Raw genomic sequence first — 13746 nt, 5'->3', positions numbered from 1 at the left:
CTTAAACCAACCCCGGTACTAAAGGGAGACTTTTTCCAAATAAGATGTTTGCGAATTGAGAACCCTGTAGTATTGCAATGCTTTCCTTTAAAATATCCATAACCACAAATATTGTCATGAAAATCAGCTGAACAAGATCTTTCTGAAGTTGGGTGGCAGTTCTTTTCGCCACCGTTTTTGAGGAAAATTGTGCAATGAATGACAACAATACTACTTGTTCATGTACCAGCCAACTTAGTTCAAAACAAAAAGACATACAAGAAATTTTAACAAGTGCATACCACAGAGTTGTTAAACTACTTTAGTAGGAGTTTGAGGAGAAGGAATATTAAGCAAAACTACTTAAAACTTGCAACTACTAACTACTAAGTGTCAATTATCCTGGCACAGCTCTTATTAAAGTTGGCTGTGAAATATGACTACATTTAATGTCAGTGTGATCAAGCACTAGAACCTTTAACCAATTCTTATTTCACAAATATGATTTCTGGCATCTTAACAGTCTACCCCTACTACATAAGGGGCCTGGAAGCTGAAGAGAATTGGTGTGAGAGTAAGTTCTATTGAATATTGGGATCATTTAATGTCACGTGATTTTTGTTTTGTATCGCCAATCAATATTACATTGAAAGGACTATTTAATTACAATGCATGGGTAATAAAAGCAAAACATATATATATATATATATATATATATATATATATATATATATATATATATATATATATATATATATATATATATAAATTAATAAGGGGCCTGGAGGGCATTCTAGAAGAAAGTGATGCATTGGATTTTTTTTCAGCACATTTTAATGTTTTGTGCTTTCAGGAGACATGTTCATGTAAGCCTGCACGTATTCCTGGTTTTCCCCATTAAGAAAGCTAATCCATCTAGTGCCTTGACCTATATTTCTCATAAAATTTTCATTTAAAACTAACAGAACTGGCACTGAAGTGTACACTTAGCTTGTAAGATCGAAGCGGGTATGATAGCGGACTATGCAGGACGGACTAAATACGTTATTTTCATAAGGATTTCTCTTTACTCCGCAGCCCACCAAAAGAAAACAGAGCTGAAGCATGTAATTGACTACCACCACATTTTGAATGCACCTGGAAATTTCAATTTTAATCTTTAAATTAACTGTGCGGATGATGGGTGGACGGACCTCTGAATAGTAATGCTTGTTGGCAGATTCCTGATATAGTTGCCACAGTCTAGGGAGATGAAAAGCTGGGGTACCTCTTAGCTAACATGTCTTTGGATTAAGATGGTTGAATGGAAGGCTTATAACTGACCACGAATTTAGCTCACTAGCACATCAAACATCAGGAGGGAAGGTGTTGAATTTCACCTCTGTTTCACATTCTATGTTTACAATTAGTCATGATTTCACAATCTCAGATTTTTAAAATCTATTGTAATTTAAACAAGGGGAAAATACATTTAAAACTGGGACATGAATCGAGAATGGGTCAGTTAAGTGGTCACCTATTGTTAGTAGTGGAATGACGTAGTGGAAAGAGGAGCATCGCAATGCATTCATTGAATTGGTATTTGGGACTCAGTAAATAATGTAGTCTCTGTCTTGTGAAACCCCAAAAGGGAATGATGTTTTTTGCGGGAAATCATTGTAAAATATTCGGGTTTACACAGAAACTAGAGTTGCTGAGAGAGAGGTGAAAAATAAACCTGTACCTTAAAAACCCTCCAAGTGGAAATACTATAGTCAATGACGTGGGCAATCTGAATAAAATATACAAGGAAGTAGTTAGGGATGTGAGATAAAAGCACAATGATAAACCTAAACAGTGGTGACACTTGTTTATTTATATTAAGGGACACCAACGATTGCCAACGTGTCTGGGTGTTTATTAAATATTTAAACAACCTTAATAACAATATGATGGGAGTGAAAATTCTTCCAATTAACTGAGAAAACATTTAGAGCAACGGTATGCCTCAGAAAAGTAATAACAACCAACCTACAAAATTACAGCTTTGCTCCCATCCAAAAATTGCTATGGTGGAGTGAGGTGGGTTGAAGAGATGTTAAGTAACTATAAAAGATTACCTTATATAAAATGTCTTTATGCTGGTCGGACATTGGGAAATTAGTGCTTTTCCTAAACCTCCTCTTGTGTTGTGTTCAATCTAATGAGCTCCACAATTTTCAGTTTCACCTCAGCTGTATAGTATAGCGATACACATTATTGTATCTTTCACTAACCACATTTTGGGTTGTGTAACCAGGAAAATTCATTGTTACTGGAACAGCCTTCTTTTCTTTTTTTTCTTTTTTTAACTCAAAACCATACACGTTGAGTGCTTACTTCCAGCACTCTTTGTACTATTGAAACACTAATATTATTACTTTGATTTTCTGAGCAATAAATGTGCCTCATTAATTTCCATTTAAGGCTTACTTTTTTTGTGAATTTGAAAAGGACATTGTCTAATGTACAAAGAAGTGACCAGGCAATTTCGAGCTGTTGGAACGAATACCACTTTGATCGGAAATAGGAGACATTAAAAGACGTCGATAAAACATCTGTCGAAAATTGCACTTCTTCCCGTCTTTCAATAAGTAAAGAATATGAGGTTTGAATCCTGAGACATTGTTTCCACAGGATATAGTGGTAGTTCAGAAAAGTGACATCCTTCTTTCCTGATTTTTATTAGAGCAGGCCCAGTTATCTTGCTGCAAAAGCCTAGCCATCAATGGTGTAATACATCCTAGCTACAGAAATTATTTAGGGCAATGGTGGATAGATGAGGTTTCATTTACGTGTGTTAATTAGTTATTGTTTGCATCAGCAAAACCGCCATTCCAAGCTTCCTTCTCACACAAAGTACTGACTCAGCATACGTACCAGACAGACACAAGCCTGGAACGGATATCCATTCGTCCCATCAATATATATTGTCAGTAAGGCTTAGTATACCCTATTTATGCTCTTGTGACTTATCTCTGCCATGTTCCTGTTTTCAGGTCGAAGCCTGCGTTGCAGCGCATGCGCTGCTGCAGGCAAAGAGATATTGTGAGGAGGGGATTTCAGTATGCTCTCGGGACATCTGGAGAGCAATAACCTGCTGGAGTCCAATCAGGCAGGGTTCCGTGCTAATCATAGCACGGAACTAGTTATGCTCTCTATTCTGGATGAACTGAGGAGTCGCGCCGATATAAAAACACCAAGCGCCCTGGTACTATTGGATCTCTCCGCGGCATTTGATACCGTGTGTCATGAACAACTACTGTCGCGGTTGAGATCCTTTGGTATCAGGGGTACAGCGCATGGCTCACATCATTCCTGCAGGGCAGGACACAGAGAGTACAGTTGGGGGATCTGCTTTCCACTTCCTCCCCGATTACTTGTGGGGTTCCACAGGGATCTGCCTTGTCGCCCCTACTCTTTAATGTATATTTGCAGCCTCTAATTGCACTCCTGAACAGGATGGACTGCTTAGTGTACAACTACGCTGATGACACCCAGATAATCATCCGGCTGGATGATGGTCCGGGAGCGTCCACCAGGTTGCAGGGTATACTTAAAGCCACCACTAACTGGATGTCCGAGAATTCTTTAAAAATTAATCCGGACAAGACGGAAGTGCTGCCTATCTCCATCACGGGCAACCCTTGGAGTGAGAGATTTTGGCCTGTGGAGCTGGGTGCGTCGCCGGAGCCGGCGTCTGCAGTAAAAAGCCTGGGTCTATACGTGGACGATAAACTCTCCATGAAGAAACAAGTCACCACGGTAGTGGGCACTTGTATAGGCCTGCTGCGACAATTGAGAAAGATCTCTCCTCTACTCTCGTTTTCCACCATGAGACACGTGGTCTCAGCCACAATTCTGGCTAGGCTAGACTACGGTAACTCCCTGTATATTGGCCTACCTCAACGGCTGTTGGATATGCTACAGGGGGTTATGAACGATGTAGCCCGGCTGATCTATAAAAAAACTTAGAACTGCCCACTCTTCCCCACTGATGCAGGAGCTACATTGGCTCCCGATTCGGCAGAGGGTTGTTTTTAAAGGTTTGTGCATCGTACACAAGGTGTTGTATGGCAATGCACCGAGATATCTGAAATCTCGCCTGTCCCCTTATACACCGAGCAGGACTTTGCGTTCGTCGGATGCGACCCTCTTGTCCCAATCCCGTTTCAAACTGGCCACGGTGGGAGGACGCGCTTTCTCCAACACGCTTCCTGCACTATGGAATAAATTGGCCCCAGAACTAAGGAAGGAATGTAACCTGTTATCCTTCAGGAAAAAATTAAAAACCACTCTGTTTAGGCAAGCATGGTGTAGCCTGTAGGCGCTGTGGTAATATCAAGTAAAGGCTGAACCCCCACTACGTAATTCTGGACAAACAGCGCTTAGAGACCCCGGTGGTTATAACGCGCTATACAAATTAAATAAATAAATAAATAAATATGGCGTGAAGCCACGCCCCTTTTTTCCATTGGCAGGCCTCTCGAAACGGAGGCCTGCCATTGGAAAAAGCTCCTGTTTAGCAGATTTATCTGCTCTGGATACCGCCTCTCGAGGACTCCATGACCTGCCTTACAGTAGCACGACAATATTTTTAGAAATATTGCCTTGGCAATCATGAGGCAGGTCAGGGAGTCCTGGAGGGGCGGGATTCAGTATACTGTTCCCGCCTTTTTTTTTTTTTGCGTGCGTGCGCTTTGCGTCATTGTTGCCTCGTTCTCCTTGGTGGAAGGAGGCATTGCAGTGTACGCAGTGTACGCAAATGAGGGCTTTCACGGCCGCGCAGCTTAACTGCCGTGCAGCCAATGCTTGTTATGCACTGGAGACGGGAAAACCAACTAAACATGCCAGTACGACGGCGGCGCGTCCGGTGAGTCCTTTTCATTATTATTGTGAAGAGGAGGTCCCTGTGATGTTGCTTTTTTGCAAAATAAACAGCAGCAGTTTATGTTTATTGTTATATTTGTGCATTTAGCTACACCGTGGTGATAAACGAAGCTTCAAAAGTTTTTGTCATTTTTCCGCCAGGCAGTAAGTTGTCTGCTTCACTTCCTGATTCTGTGGAGCACGTGCGTAGTCAGATCTGACGATCACGTGACAGGAGAACGGTAGCTGGTCCAAATGAGTTTGATCTGCGCATGAACATTTCGGGAATAGGTGGCTGTCAGTGCGATGCGGAAGTGACGCAATCGGCACGGTGCTTGTCATCCCTGCTGTTTGGTGGTGTACTGAAACAGCCATGGATACCTCGGATAAAGAGAAAGAGGCGCTAGCGCTTATGGCCGAAGCAGATGGGAAGCTGCGTTCTTCCAAGTCTTTCTTCAGTGGCCTCTTCGGGTGAGGTTGTTGGGATTCTAAGGGGAACGTTAGGGACTTAGGAGGAGGGAAGAGAGGGTGGCATTGGACAGGAGGGGATGCAGAGCAGGACAGCGTGAGAGATAAAGAGGAAGGATTGAGGGGGCTTTGCAGGGGATGAGTAGAGGAGCATAGTGGAGGCATGTAAAGGTAACAGGATTATGAGATACTGAGCATGGTACAACTATGTGGAGGAGGATAGGGTAAGGGATGGGGTCGATGGAGACCGACCTAGAGACATATAGAGAGTGGGATGGGGCAGGATAGATGTCGGGGTGGCATGATGCGGCATGGAGTGAGGTCGGAGCAGAGTGCTTGGAATGAGTGGTGAAATGTCTTTAAGGCTGTTGTGGTCGGGCGCATCCCTGGTACATGGGAGGAGGCAATCGTAGTGCCAATTTTTAAGAAGGGTGATAGGGGCGATCCACGTTGCTATCGCCCGATTTCCTTAATAGATGCTTCATGCAAAATCCTGGGTAGGGTAATCCTAGCGAGATTAGAAAGTTGGGCAGATTCTACAGGACTTATAGTTGACTCCCAATACGGTTTTAGGCGTGGAAAGGGGACCAACGAGCAGTGTCTCAACCTGGCACTAATTCTAGGCAAGTACACGAAGGCAAAAAAGTCCTCAATACATCTTGCCTTCATGGACTTGACAAGTGCATTCGACTCTGTTTGTAGACATAAGTTGTGGCGGATGATGGATGACATGGGCTTTGAGGAACCTTTGGTCACATTGCTCCGTAGGTTACATGCAGTAACAACTGTATCAGTTAGATTCGGCTCCGGAGGTGAAATGACAAAACCAATTCCTTCTACTGAGGGTGTGCGTCAAGGATGCATTTTGGCGCCTTTTCTTTTTCTGGTTTATACAAATGGGCTAGAAAAGTATCTACTAAACCAGGGTTGTGACTTTCCAAAAATTAAAGGCAAAAGTATTCCCATGCTTTCTTATGCAGACGATACTGTTCTAATGACATTAACTGGAAATAGCATGCAAGTATGTCTAGATGCCTTCAATACTTTCATGCTTGACCTTGACTTAAAAGTGAACTTTGATAAATCCTTCGTGGAGTAGTGTGGCTCACTGGTTAGAGGCGGCAGGCCTGAGAGCAGAAGTCAGCTCGGGACCAGGGTTCAATTCCCGACGCGGCAGGGTCGTGGACCTTGGTCAGCGGACTCGATAATTCTCGCTTCGGTGCTTACTATAATCAGGGGTTCCACTCGGCAACTCTGGGCATTAGCTTGCCTAATCTCCACAACGGCCCCACCAATTCCGGGGATGCCTGGCTCCACCTTGGGGACTCCCAGCAAGGGACCATCCCACAGGGAAAGCCAGGACGGGTTCCCCAGAGTTATACAGCGCCGGGACGCCCCGTTGCTGGGGCAGCTGTGCGCTTTACAAGTATACTACATTTACATTTAATGTCTTGTGGCCCTAAAGGGTCAAACATTAGGAAGTTTGTGGTAAATAATCGCATAATTGGAAAAGTGGAAAATTTTAACTACCTTGGTAACTTGTTTAATAGCAACTTAAGCTGGACGCCAGTCATGAAGGTTCGAGCCCAGAGCGCGACACGGGCTATAGAGGGCATCTTCCGTTTCTGTAGCAAACTGGGGCAAAAACATGTTACGCACCTCAAAACTCTCTATACATCAAAATGTATATCGGTGGCCACCTATGGGGCAGGGGTGTGGGGGACTGAAACACCATCTGTGATACAGGTGGTGGAAAATAATTTTATAAAAAGGGTTTTATCAGTTCCCAAAGGCTGCCCAAACATCTTCTGCCACAAGGAAATTGGAATGGTCAGTGTTTCGGACACGATTCGTTTGTCCCCTTTATTGTTATGGGGCAAAGTATGGCAATCTGATGACCTGCAACTTACTAAAGACATTATCACTGATTGCATGGCTTTGGAAAATTCAAAACAGATCCCCTGGTTGTCCTATGTTTGTAACATGTTAAACAAAATTGGATTGGGTTCCTATTATGACAATCCTGAAAAAATAGAGGGAAATCATAAGGTGGACATAAAGGCAATGTATTGGAAATCATTGAATCCACCATCCTCGGACAATGTTAATGTTTATACTCGTAGGCTTCACCCTCAGCTTTACCTAACATTTACCCTTAATGTGCAATGGCGATTCCTACTAACAAGGTTTAGACTGGACATTTTGCATTTTTTGCTTGCCTTCCCGAAACAAGGGGGTTGGTGTGAGAGGCTGCCCCCTTGTCCATGTAATAATAGGGATAGCCAAAGCACTATACATGTGGTCCTTTTTTGCTCCTTATATCAAGAGCCAAGACTCCGGTTTATTAAACCAATCTTGAAGGGGAGGCAACCTTGCACCTATAAGGAAGGGTATGATTATTTGTCAGCATTATCCTCTGTAGAAATTTGCTGTGCCATGCTAAATTTTATAAGAGTTTCGCTAAAGATCAGGAAGGCCTATGGTTAGCATCACATTGTATAGAATATCCTCTGGTGAAAATCATGTATTATATATTTTTATAACAGTCATTATTATGTCTTTTAAATTTGGGAAAAATGTGTATTTAAACAAAACTTTTCTTTGTTATGAGGTATGAAATATTGTATGTTCAGTACTTTTATGATCCATTTTATGAATCGAATAAAGTTTTTTAATACGAATACGAGTGGTGAAATGGGGGTTCCTGAGTCGAGTGTGGGGATTTTCTTCTTCTTACCAGGACACAGTTTGTGTTTATAATGTTTCGACCTTTTCTTTCCATCGCCCGTTTCACGTATCAGCGTGTATCTCGCAGGTTTTTTAATTCAGATCTTTTGTTGTTTTTCCTCGCTACCTTTTATTGCACCACTTTAACTCTCTGCTCTCTATTGTGCTGTTTTATCATTCTTGAAGGCCTCTTTTGTGCTGGTGCCTCATCATATTTCGTTCCTGCTGACTTTTTCTCCGCGTGTCTATCGTAATATAACACAGCTCACACTAAATAGAGGATAGTAAACTAACTGGGAATATATGTATGTATATATATATGTGTGTGTGTGTGTGTGTGTGTGTATAAGTGGGGGTGACATGCTTCATCTTTGGGTTCATCCAAGCACACTGGGACCGCAAGATACCCAGTGTGGGCTTCAACTTCCCCCTCGGGAAGGAGCAGGAGTGTTTTAACCTAGCATGTAAGTGTCTCTATATCTCAGTGGTGCGAGTAAGTGGCAGAGTGCAAGACATTTTTTTTCAAAAAAGTGTGTGAATTTAAAACTATCTTAGAGGGTACTACTGAACTTTATTCAAACGTCCCACTGGATAGGATTAAAACAATAACAAGATGCAGGGTTATGGATGTCTACCCTGTGTGATTGTCAACATGTTTCTGCCCGAAGCTGACAGTAGGGCATTCATCAGGACCTTAATATCAAGTCACTCTGCTTAGTTAGTGAAATATTAAAAATTATGAATATAATTATACAAATTTAACGGACCAACTACAATCAATTTGTCTTAATCAGAAGATCTGGTGATCCTGCAGTAAAAAGGAGACAAAGAAAAAGCAAACCAAATATTTATGTTCGAACAATGTGCCTCCACCATATTTGTAAACACACGTGCAATCAACCTCAGTGTAGTACTCTTACCTAAATATTCTGTGTAAAGTTCTACTCTACCAACTCCAGTCTCGTATGCACAGCAGGACCCTCTATTAAGGGACATACCAGCAACAAATAAACAAAAAAAATGTACAATGAGACTATATTGATGATGAAACAGTTTGGCGACTTATAATAAGAATCATTCGAATCAAGGTCAAACACAGTGTTATTTATTTTAACCCCTATAGTGGAGGTTTTGTGTCAGTCAAGCTACCGAGAAGAGTTTATTCCATTCCCAGCTTAGCACCACGGGCATCTACTCTTGTATGTGTCTTGGAAGAAAAATAGTACATTTAGCTTCTTATGTACACAATAGACACTTTAGTCTCTTCGTCATCTGTAATGTCTGTCAAGGAAACATGAACTATCATATCCCCCTAAAAAATGTTCAGGCACGAGTTATCTGTCGGTACTCTGTTAGATTAAAATACAAAACAACCATTGAGATAATAGTGTGAAGTAAAGTAAGCGCTATATGGGCCTATCGATGTTACCGAATCATAGCACGCCCATACTCCAATTTTGGATAATCAACCAACTAGAGAAAACGCGAACTTGGAGAGACGAAGGTGCTAGATGCAAAACGCTAGAATATCTAAACCGCTATTAAAAAAACAATTATAGTCTCACCTACTGATTCCTGTCATGCGGCTATATCCGGCTCTGGGGGGAGTATCTGTCTAATGACTATTGCGGCTTTTATCTAATGGGGTCACGCCTGAATAACGCTGTATTCATGCATCAAGGTGGTAGGATGTTCCTAATATACCTGATGCCGTCATGAGGTCGTGCAGTGACGTGATGCTGAACCCAATTAAAATAGTATCTTTAGGTTGTCATGGTAATCGCTACAATCGTAAGCATTACGCGTGTTTGGAAGTTCTATATGCATCGTCTTTTATAATAAAAGGACCTTTATATCCAGCAGCATGTATAATGGAGTGCTATATTTTAGTCGAAGCTACAAGCCTGCATAATTCATGCCATACAAAAAACGCATGTGTCTGTCAGGATATGTCGAATACTACAGAAAAAACTTTATTAATACACACGCTCTTGTTCCCTAGGGCAGTGTAATGCATAACCGGATATCTAGGTGTTTTTGTTCTTGTAACTACACTCGGACTGGACCTAGACTTAAACTTAAGGATAAAAACAAGCTAGTCTCAATTTTTCACATTTGTTAACGGATAGTGAAAACATGTCAATGTAATAAGACAACCAATGGCTGTATCAAGTCTGTACTGCATAAAGATGTTACAAACCCCATACCATATTTTAAATACTGCACCAAGGTATGTCATCATTCAAGACATTGACGGTAGTGGCCAATCTAAACACCCAGCGTTGTTCTCGATGAAAAAGAATAGCATCTAGGCGGCCCATGTTTTTATGGTATTTAGGTTTGTCTAGCACAAGCCATCTGATGTCTTCTTCTGTATGGCATCTGTCCAGATAATGACGAGTCAGTTTCGTGTTAGATGTTTTACACTTAATTGAACTCCGGTGTTCTATTATTCGTGTTTTGACATTTCTTGTGGTCATACCCACATATTTCAAATTGCAGGGGCACCTAATCCGGTACACCACTGCCTCGAAGTTACAATTAGTATGATTAGTCAAGGTCCATGGTGTCTTTAGGCCTAGATCAATTTGTGTGGTACGTGAGGTCAAGTGACAAACCACGCAAGATCCACATGGATAGTGCCCCTGTACTGGACGACCTGTCCAGATGGTACGAGGAAGATCTACAGAAGGTGTCTGACGCGGTCTTGTATGTACCAAGATATTCCAAAGATTGGAAATCCGTTTAAAGGCAAAGAGTGGTCTCTCACAAATTTTTGTGCCTTTATTTAGGATATGCCAATTCAAAATATCGTAATATAACCTCATACTTGTCTCTTGCGATATTTGCCAGTTTTTAGTCTGTGCTATGGCGTGTCCCACTTGCATTTTGTCATCTCCCATGCATCCCTCGTCTCCTAGTTGTCTTTCTTCGCTTGTCTCTAATGCTTCTCCCGCTGTATCGTATCCTTATCTTCCGCCTCGTGTGGCGAATCCCCTCACTATCCCAGAGATTTTAGGTGTTTTTTTTACTAGGTTAACACTACCAGTCTTTGAATACATAAGCTTTTCTGTTTTAAATGGAAGGTAAATGTTTGTAGTATTTCTAATGCAGAAGTATCTATCCTCTTTGGTCGAGGGGTTTTGAATTTCTACAATGAATGTCTGGGGGGGAAAACTCAGTTTCTCACGAGCAAAAAAGTACTGTAGATAGTGAGTACTAGTACTTCTATAGTTACCACTTAATGTACTGATTGAACCTAAACCAATTCTCTAGTTTAAATGTTTAGAAGAGGCCAATTTGTGCTGTACCTTATGAACTGATTGCAAAGTTTAATCAACGTTTGCTCCTTTATTTAACTAGCGTATTGAAGTTCCATCCCACAAATCACGTATTTAGTTATTTGTGGTGCAGTGACTGCCTTTATGGGCCTAGTTCGGTTGATGACACCTCGGTTGCTGTGTAGATTTTGTATTTGTTAACAGAGCACATCTCTGGAAGAAATGACTGAATTACAATTTAGAGCATGGGTACTCACAAACTTTCTCACGGGGGCCAAATTTACAGTGTGGTTTGTGGCTGAGGCCTGCACCAGTGGGGACAGGGTCAATGGGTGCGGGGTCAGTGGGGGTGGAGCTAGAGAGAAAAAATCACCACCTTTTGAAATCAAATCAAAGTGGTAATGTAACCTTGTGTGTCCATATAATTCCTGCAAGGACATACTTTCAGAGCACAACCAGAGCACTGAGAGAGTCCGTAGTTCAAGTCAACAACCATTAAGAAAAATGTATATCTGACCAGTTAACGGGTAACCGTACAATTATTATATGGATACAGTCCTTAACCTTGTGTATCCATATAATAACTGCAAGGTTACCTATTAACTGGTCAGATATACATTTTTCTCAATGGTTGTTGACTGGAATACTTTGATTGTAAATTTATTAGCACAATGCATAAAATAGAAAACATTTGTAACTGCCTGGGAGTTTAATAAATCCTTACCCTGAATGTCTGCGATTGTGCAGTGTTCATTTACCTAACAGCTGGGATTGTGCAATATGCATTTACCGAACACTTGGTATTTTTTGCCTCAGTGTCCATCAATGTGCAGCAAACACTCCTTCTGTGCCTGCCTACATATTTGCAGTATTTTAGTTCAGTGCACAAGATAGTGAATTATTCTGTTATCTAGAGCATGGATCCCACAACATTCATGGATCACATGGCCTGAGAAGAGCAAAATATGTATCCCCATTGCATTAGTCACCCTTCAATTTCTGTGAATATTATTTCCTGTAATTATGCAGTATCCTTAGCTTTAATACCATTATTGTGTAGTGTAATCATTTGCAGTACCAGGGGAGTGTTCTAATCCTTTGTCTTAATGAAAGGGCCCCCTGATGCAATCTTAATGGCTTTGGGGAGAGCAGGCACGTCTGACGAACACCTAGCGGTTCTGTGGGCCGCGAGGAGGGAAGCAGGCTGGCCTGATCCATGGATGCCCCTGCTGCACTCCCAATGTTGTCCGAGGGTGCAGGCGCGAGCAGATAGTGTCAGAGCTGCGTGCATCGTCTGCAACAAAGGAAGCTGGAAGCTTTCCAAAAGGCTCCCTAAAAGTCAGCTGTGAAAGAGCAACAGCTGCTGACTTTTAAAGGGCCTTTGCTTCCAGTCACAGAGGAGGTCAGTCAACACCATGCTCGAGTATACTTACTAAATCTTCTATCGCGCATGCTCCAGCGGCCCTCTTTAATGTTTGCTAACACTCTTTTTAACAAGCATTTGTAATGCAATAGGTCTCGCATTTGCGAGATTTTGAGCTACTGCCATTGTAAATGACAATGCCTTTTATTTATGTTTAATTAACCTGCAATAATAAAAGATATTGTCATTTACAATACCAATAGGACAAAGTTTTGAAAATGCGAGACCTATTGCATTGTAAATGCTTGTTTTCCCTCCTATTGGAATTGGCCCTTTCTGCAGGATCACATCACAAACTTTTTGCCTTCATCCCTCGTGTTCTGAACCCTTATTGTCAGGGTACAAGTCCTAAAAAATGAAGTAGGAGGACTATCCAAGTTTGTAGACAGATTGCTAGTGACATCATGGTGCATGTCATCACAGTGCGTGACATTGCACATGCCATCACAGAAGTGACCTCACAAGACAAGACCTCACAGAAACAGACATCACAAGAAGTGACATCAGCTCTGAAGACCTCACACATATGATTAGCAGTACAATTGAGCGCATTACAATATTTAACAAAATAGATTTTGCGTGTAGGTTGTGACAAAAAAAATGACGCAACCCCACGCAAAATCTGACCATCAATTTATACATTTATTTCTTAAAACTCTGCCACAAAGAAATAGCAACAAGGAGAAACGTGGCAGTACATCTATTCTGCTTAAGTGGTTGCAAAGCCTGCATTTTAAATTATCTTATGGGGTGAAAGAACCTGATGCATACATTTTTGTGTGTCCAGTAAATCTTAGGGAATTATAATAATGGTAAATTAATTCTGGAGATTAATGCAGTTGCTGGAGAGATCTGTGTTTTGTCTAGTCTTCGTTTTGAATGAAAATAGCATAGAGGGTTAATATGTCTCCTACAAAGCACATCATGTGTCACAGATGACAGTTTTTTATTTTATGTTGATGGATATGTGGGTTACTGCTT

The 13746-nt window shown here is 41.5% G+C and overlaps 1 protein-coding gene across 2 annotated transcripts in view; it reads left to right on the top strand.

The window, feature by feature from the left end:
• The window catches only part of MYLK (myosin light chain kinase), a 1918108-nt gene that overhangs the window by 1237802 nt on the left and 666560 nt on the right, over nucleotides 1–13746 (top strand). The window lies entirely within an intron of this gene.

The sequence above is a fragment of the Lissotriton helveticus genome, chromosome 3_1, assembly GCF_964261635.1.
Source record: "Lissotriton helveticus chromosome 3_1, aLisHel1.1, whole genome shotgun sequence".
NCBI lineage: Eukaryota > Metazoa > Chordata > Amphibia > Caudata > Salamandridae > Lissotriton > Lissotriton helveticus.
Note: the sequence above shows the minus strand (reverse complement) of the source record. Positions and strands in the feature narration are given on the sequence as shown.